Below are 6,518 nucleotides of genomic sequence, written 5' to 3' on the forward strand. Positions count from 1 at the left end.
CCACAGAGTACAAGGGGATCAGCTCGGTGCTTTATGTCTGCCTAGAGCAGTGGGATAAGGAAGGTGGGAGGGAGACACAAGAGGGAGGGGATATGGGGATATATGTATACATATAGCTGATTCACTTTGTTATAAAGCAGAAACTAACACACCATTGTTAAGGAATTATACTCCAATAAAAATGTTAAAAAAAGAAGTTCACCAAGACAGATCCTATGTTTTCATCAAAAGATTGAAATCTTATAGAGTATATTTTCTGACTCAAGTGTTTTAATCAGAAAACCATAGCAATAAGATATGCTTTTAAAATCCCCCAATAGTTGCAATTTAAACACGTTTCTAAATAATATACAAATCAAAGAAGAAATAGGGAATCAAAAATTATTTTGCATTGAATGATAAAAAAATATAGGAGGCAACCAGAGCAGTCATAGAGATAAATGTATGCATTTAAAATGCCTATATTAGAAAAGAAGATGATTCAAAATCAATGAACTAAATCTTTGAATTAAGAATGAACAAAAAACAAGGAAGTTAAATCTGATGATGAAAAAAATACAGAAGCAAACAGAAATCAGTGATAGAAAAAAATGAGATTATTACCAAAATCCAAATTTGTTTCTTAAAAATTGTTATTAATATTAACAAATTCCTTAAAAATTTAATAACAAAACACAAATTAACAATACCAGAAATTCAAGAATAGTAATTATTGAAGATAAGATAGACTTTAAAGGGTAATAAGAGAACAATGTAAACATCTTCATGTAAATACATTCAACAACATAGAAGAAAATGACTAATTTTTTGGAAAGCACAAATTACCAAAAGTGTCACAAGAACTAAAAATAGAAAAAGTGAACAGCCTATATCTATTGAAAAAGTTTATAATCAGAACTTACACAAAGCTGGACCCAGATGGTTTCACTGGTGAATTCTATCAAAACCTTAAAAAAGAAATAATAGCAATCTAACCAAACTCATTCAGAAAATAAAAGAGGAGCAAGTGTTTCCCCAGTGAATTTGTGAGGTCAACATAAATGCAATAATGTTGAAAGGATATTACAAGAAAAGAAAATTAGAGGCCGATATATCTTACAAACACTGGTGCAAAAATGCTGTCTAAAACATTAGTAAATTTAATCCAGTAATATATAAAAATATGTACAAAGTGGGGTGTATCCCAGAAATGTGGGGTTGATTCATCAATGATAAATAAATCAATGTAATTTACCACAATTAACAGAAAAAGGAAGAAAATTATATAATCATCTCAATAGATACAGAAGAGCATTTTGACAAAATTTAATAGGCATTCATGATAAAACAAAACAAAACAAAACAAAAATCCTCAGAAAACTACAATGCAGGAAACGTCCTCAATCTACCTAAAAGCATCTACAAAAACATCATAGTAAATGGTAATATTTTAAAAACTTTTTCCCCAAGTTTGGGAATCAGGTGATGATGTCTGCTCTCCTTACTTCTGTAACACATTGTAGTGGAGGTCTTAGCCAAAGCAAAAGGACAAGGAAAAAAAATGACATAAAAATTGAATTGGGAGAGTAAAACTCGTTTTGTTTGTTTATAGCTGATATAATTCCTCTCAAAAGTGCTTCTTAAAGTATTGTCCAAGGATTCCTGGCAGGTCTCCAAATCTCTTTTAGGGAGTCCATGAGGTAAAAGACATTTTCAAAGTAATACTAAGATGTTACTTGCTTTTTTTATCCACATTGCCTCATGAGTATACAGTGTAGTTCTCCAGAGGCATGATGTGTGATATTGTAACAGACAGAATGTAGAAACAGATACAAGAATCCATCCAGGGGGTTTCCCTGGTGGCACAGTGGTTAAGAATCCACCTGTCAATGCAGAGGACATGAGTTCAAGCCCTGGTCTGGGAAGATCCCACAACTAAGATCCCTTAGTTGCCACAGAGCAACTAAAAGCCCGTGTGCCACAACTACTGAACCTGCGCTATAGAGCTCACAAGCCACAACTACCTAGCCACGTGCCACAACTACTGAAGCCTGCACACCTAGAGCCCGTGCTCCACAGCAAGAGAAGCCACCGTGATGAGAAGCCTGCACACTGCAATGAAGAGTAGCCCCTGCTCGCCACAACTAGAGAAAGCCCGGGCAGAGCAATGAAGACCCAACACAGAACGAACGAACGAACGAACCAACGAACGAACCAACGAAAGAAAGGAAAGAAAGAAAGAAAAGAAAGAAAAGAAAGAAAGAAAGAAGAAAGAAAGAAAGAATCCATCCGTCTTCTATTAAGCTAGACATTGAAGAAATTTACAAAAATATGAAACAATTCCACTATTTTGTTTTGGAAAGTAGAGTTTTTTAAAAAATAAAAATGTGTTGTTTATGTTTATGTACAATGGGTTTATTGCTATTTTAAATGGATGTACACATATTTAAATAATTTGATTATATTTCTAAGTGGGTAGGTATACAATTAATCTAACCCACATTAAAAAGCTCTTTAGGTTTCCCAACAATTTGTAAGAGTCTAAAATACTCTTGAGATTTAAAAAAGTTTTGAAGATTGCTGGTTTACATGGAAAACCTAAAAACTCTACAAAAAGTGCTGAAATCAATAAGTAAATTCAGCTAAGTTACAGATAAAATGGCAATATACAAAAATAAATTGCATTTCTACATGCTAGTAATAAAAAATAAAAACATTGATTTAAAAATTGTATTTAAAATAACACAAAAAATATAAAATACTTAGGAAGATGTAAATAAAAGATGTGTAAGACTTTGTCACTAATACCTACAAAGATTCCTGAAAACAACTTTTTAAATATTGAAATACTTGGAGAGATATACCATATTCATGGATTGGTACACTCAATATTGTTAAGATGTCAGTTCTTTTCAAATTGATGTATAGTCACTAAAAAGAAAATCAAAATTGGAAGAATTACTTTACCTGATTTCATCACTTGTTATAAAGCAAAACAGTATGATAGTGGTGGAAGTTTAGAAAATTAGATCAATGGAACAGGGTAGAGGGCTCAGAAATAGACTCACACATATACAATCAATTGATTTTGATAGGCAATTCAATGGGAAAATAATGTCCCTTTCCTCAAATTGTGCTAAACAACTAGATATCCATATCCAGGAAAATAACAGACTTGGACCCCTACCTCATACCATACTCAATATTAATTCAAAGTTAATCATAGATCTTAAAAGCATAAAAACTAAAATTATAAAACTTCTAAAGAAAATTTAGGAGAAATCTTAGCAATCACAGATGTAGGCAGATAGGACACAAAAATAATAAAGTATAAAGAAAAAATAAATTGGACTTTATTAAAATTATAAACTTCTACTTTTCAAAAGACATCATTAAAAATAACTCAAGCTACTGACCAGGATAAAAAAAGTCATAATAATAACTGACAAGAACTTGTCTCTAGAATATATTAAAAATACCTTTAAAAATCAATAATTAGAAGACAATCAATCAAATAAATATACAGGTACTTCACAGAAGTTATGATGGCTAATAAACACATGAAAAGATTCTGGACTTTAGCTGCCAAGGAAATGCAACTTCATGCAAACTATGTAGTCATAAGGATGTGGAAAATAAGGATGTGGAAAAACTGGAGGTCTCCAATTGCTGGTGGGAGAGTAAATTTTCCAATCATTTTATAAAATAATTTGCCAGTTTCTTTTACAGTTAAGCAAACACCTATTTTATGACTCAGAAAGTCCTCTCCTAGACATTACTCAAGAGAAATACAAATATACGCCCACAAAAAAAAGATGTGTACAAATATTCACAGAAACTTTATTCATAATAACTAAAACTGGAAACAATCCAAATGTTCATTAACAGATTAATGAATAAACATTTTTTTTGTTTGGTAAATTCTAGTATGGAACACTAGTACACAATAGAAATTAACCAACTGGTGATACATGCAACAACATGGATGAATTTCATAGACATTACATTAAGCAAAGGAAGTCAGACACAAAAGAGTACTTACTTTATTATTTCATTTATATGAAGTCCATAACAGGCTAAACAAACTCTCTTATGATGATAGAAATTGGACCAGCAGTTGTCTTTGATGGAAGGTCAGGACTAGGGCTAGGCTAGTGAAGAGCCTATCGTACATGATTTAAGAAAGCCCTCACTTGCAGAATTGTGAGCAAATGCTTCCTTAAATTTTGCATCCTAGTTGCCTTATTCAACTCATTATATTCCAGTCCTGCTTTGGGGTAGGGTGCGATATTAACTGCAGGGGACCTAGGGGAATATTCTGGGATGATGGAAATGTTCTACATATTTGTAGTGGTGGTGGTTACACATGTATAGGTATATCAAAACTCATCAGATGGTACATCTAAAACCTGTGTGTTTTTCTCATATATAAATTTTAAAAGTTAATTTTTAAAAAGAAACATTACCAAGACCATTTTGAAAATAAGAATAAGGTATCTCAGTTTACCAGATATTAAAATTAAAACAAAGTTAAAATAGACTAATTGATCAATGGAACAGATTAGGGAGTCCAAAGACTAGCACATACATATATGGAAATCTAGTATTTGACAAAGGTGTCATTTTAAGTAATGAAGAAAGAATAGATAATAGTCTTAATTAATGGGAGTAGAACCTTGGTTATCTAGACAAAATAAATTAAGTTAAATCCCTATCTCATAATATACACAAAAATAAATACCAGGTTTATTAAAACTCCAAAATTTAAAAGTCAAACTTTAAACTATTAGAAAAAAAAGAACATATTTGATCAGAAGTGACAAAAGTTTCTTTAAAAAGACAGCAAAAGTACCAAGTCATAAAGAAAAAAATGATAAATTTAACTACATTAAAAATTGAAAATGTCCATTTAATAAAATACCCTATAAACAAAGCAGAAAGACAAGCCATAAAATGGGGAGAGTTACTTGCAATGACTAATAACCAACCAACGTTCAAGATCCAGAATATACAAAGAATTCCCACAAAGCAATAATAAAAAGATAAAAAATGGGACAAAGGGTATAAGGGCAATTTAATATCATCAATAAGCATAAGAAAAGCTTAATTTCAAGCTCAGTGAAATTAAAACAAAAATGGAAAACTTAAAATATTCTGATAATATTAAGTGTTTCAACAAGGACTTGTTGGAAAAAGCATTTGCTATTCACTGCTAATAAGAATATAAGTTTGTACAGCAACTCTGGAGAAGTTTTGACTGTTTCTATTAAAACTAAAACTGTGCATACCCTTTGACCCAGCAATTCTAGGATTAGTTATTTACCTAGAAAAATAATCATACATATAAGCACTGAGACCATTACATGAATGTTCATAATATCATTATTTGATAATTGGAAAAGTCAGAAGCAATCTACATGTGCATCAAAAAAGGAATGAAGGAAAAACTGGGGGTACATAACTTCCATGTAGCAATTAAAATAAACATGTAGGTTAATGTGAATTAACATGGAAAGACCTTAAAAAAACACTGTGGAGTGAAGAAAACAAGTTGCATACTGCTATAAACATTGTGATTATATTTATAAATCTTAAAAGCACACAAAAAATACTACTATAGAGATCTATGGATATGCACAAAAATGCACAAGTACATATTTTTAAAAGCTGGGAGCTTTTCTGTTAAGCGGCCTGAGGTGACCTCTAAAAATGGTTCGCTATTCACTTGACCCAGAAAACCCCACAAAATCATGCAAGTCAAGAGGTTCAAATCTTTGTGTTCACTTTAAGAGCACTCGTGAAACTGCCCAGGCCATTAAGGGTATGCATATCTGAAAAGCCACCAAGTATCTGAAGGATGTCTCTTTAAAGCAGCAATGTGTGCCATTCCATGGTTACAATGGTGGAGTTGGTAGGTGTGCCCAGGCCAAACAGTGGGGCTGGACACACGGTCAGTGGCCCAAAAAGAGTGCTGAATTTTTACTGCACATGCTCAAAAATGCAGAGAGTAATGCTGAACTTAAGGACTTAGATGTAGATTCTCTGGTCACTGAGCACATCCAAGTGAACAAATCCCCCAAGATGCGGCACAGGACTTACAGAGCTCATGGTCGACTCAACCCATACATGAGCTCTCCCTGCCACATTGAACTGACCCTTACTGAAAAAGAACAGATTGTTCCTAAACCAGAAGAGGAGGTTGCCTAGAAGAAACTGAAGAAACAAAAATTTATGGCCCGGGAATAATGCCACAAAAAATAAATGCAAAGAAAAGAAAAGAAAAGAAAAAGAAGTCTGGGAAGAAAACACAAAGCATAATAGTGAGCCCATATATGGAGAGGGAGTGAAGGTCAGACTGAAGATGGAAATCAAAGGGTTCTAGAAGTAAAAAGTACGTGAAAATGTTAACACTTTCAATTGTTGACAGTGGGAATATGAGGGATTTTTAAATTTTTGTATTTTATAGTATTTTGACATTAAAATTTCTTTTTAACACCTAAAATAAGAGGTCTGAGTTCATAGCACATCTCTGCCATTAA

General features: G+C 32.5%; 1 pseudogene across 1 annotated transcript; it reads left to right on the forward strand.

The window, feature by feature from the left end:
• Positions 1–5,688: 5,688 nt before the first annotated feature.
• On the forward strand, positions 5,689–6,225 carry LOC308620006 (large ribosomal subunit protein uL22-like; annotated as a pseudogene). The gene has a single exon. The product of its transcript is annotated as a large ribosomal subunit protein uL22-like (transcript).
• Positions 6,226–6,518: the final 293 nt, after the last annotated feature.

This window comes from Mesoplodon bidens, assembly GCF_964165515.1.
Source record: "Mesoplodon bidens genome assembly, chromosome: 7".
NCBI lineage: Eukaryota > Metazoa > Chordata > Mammalia > Artiodactyla > Ziphiidae > Mesoplodon > Mesoplodon bidens.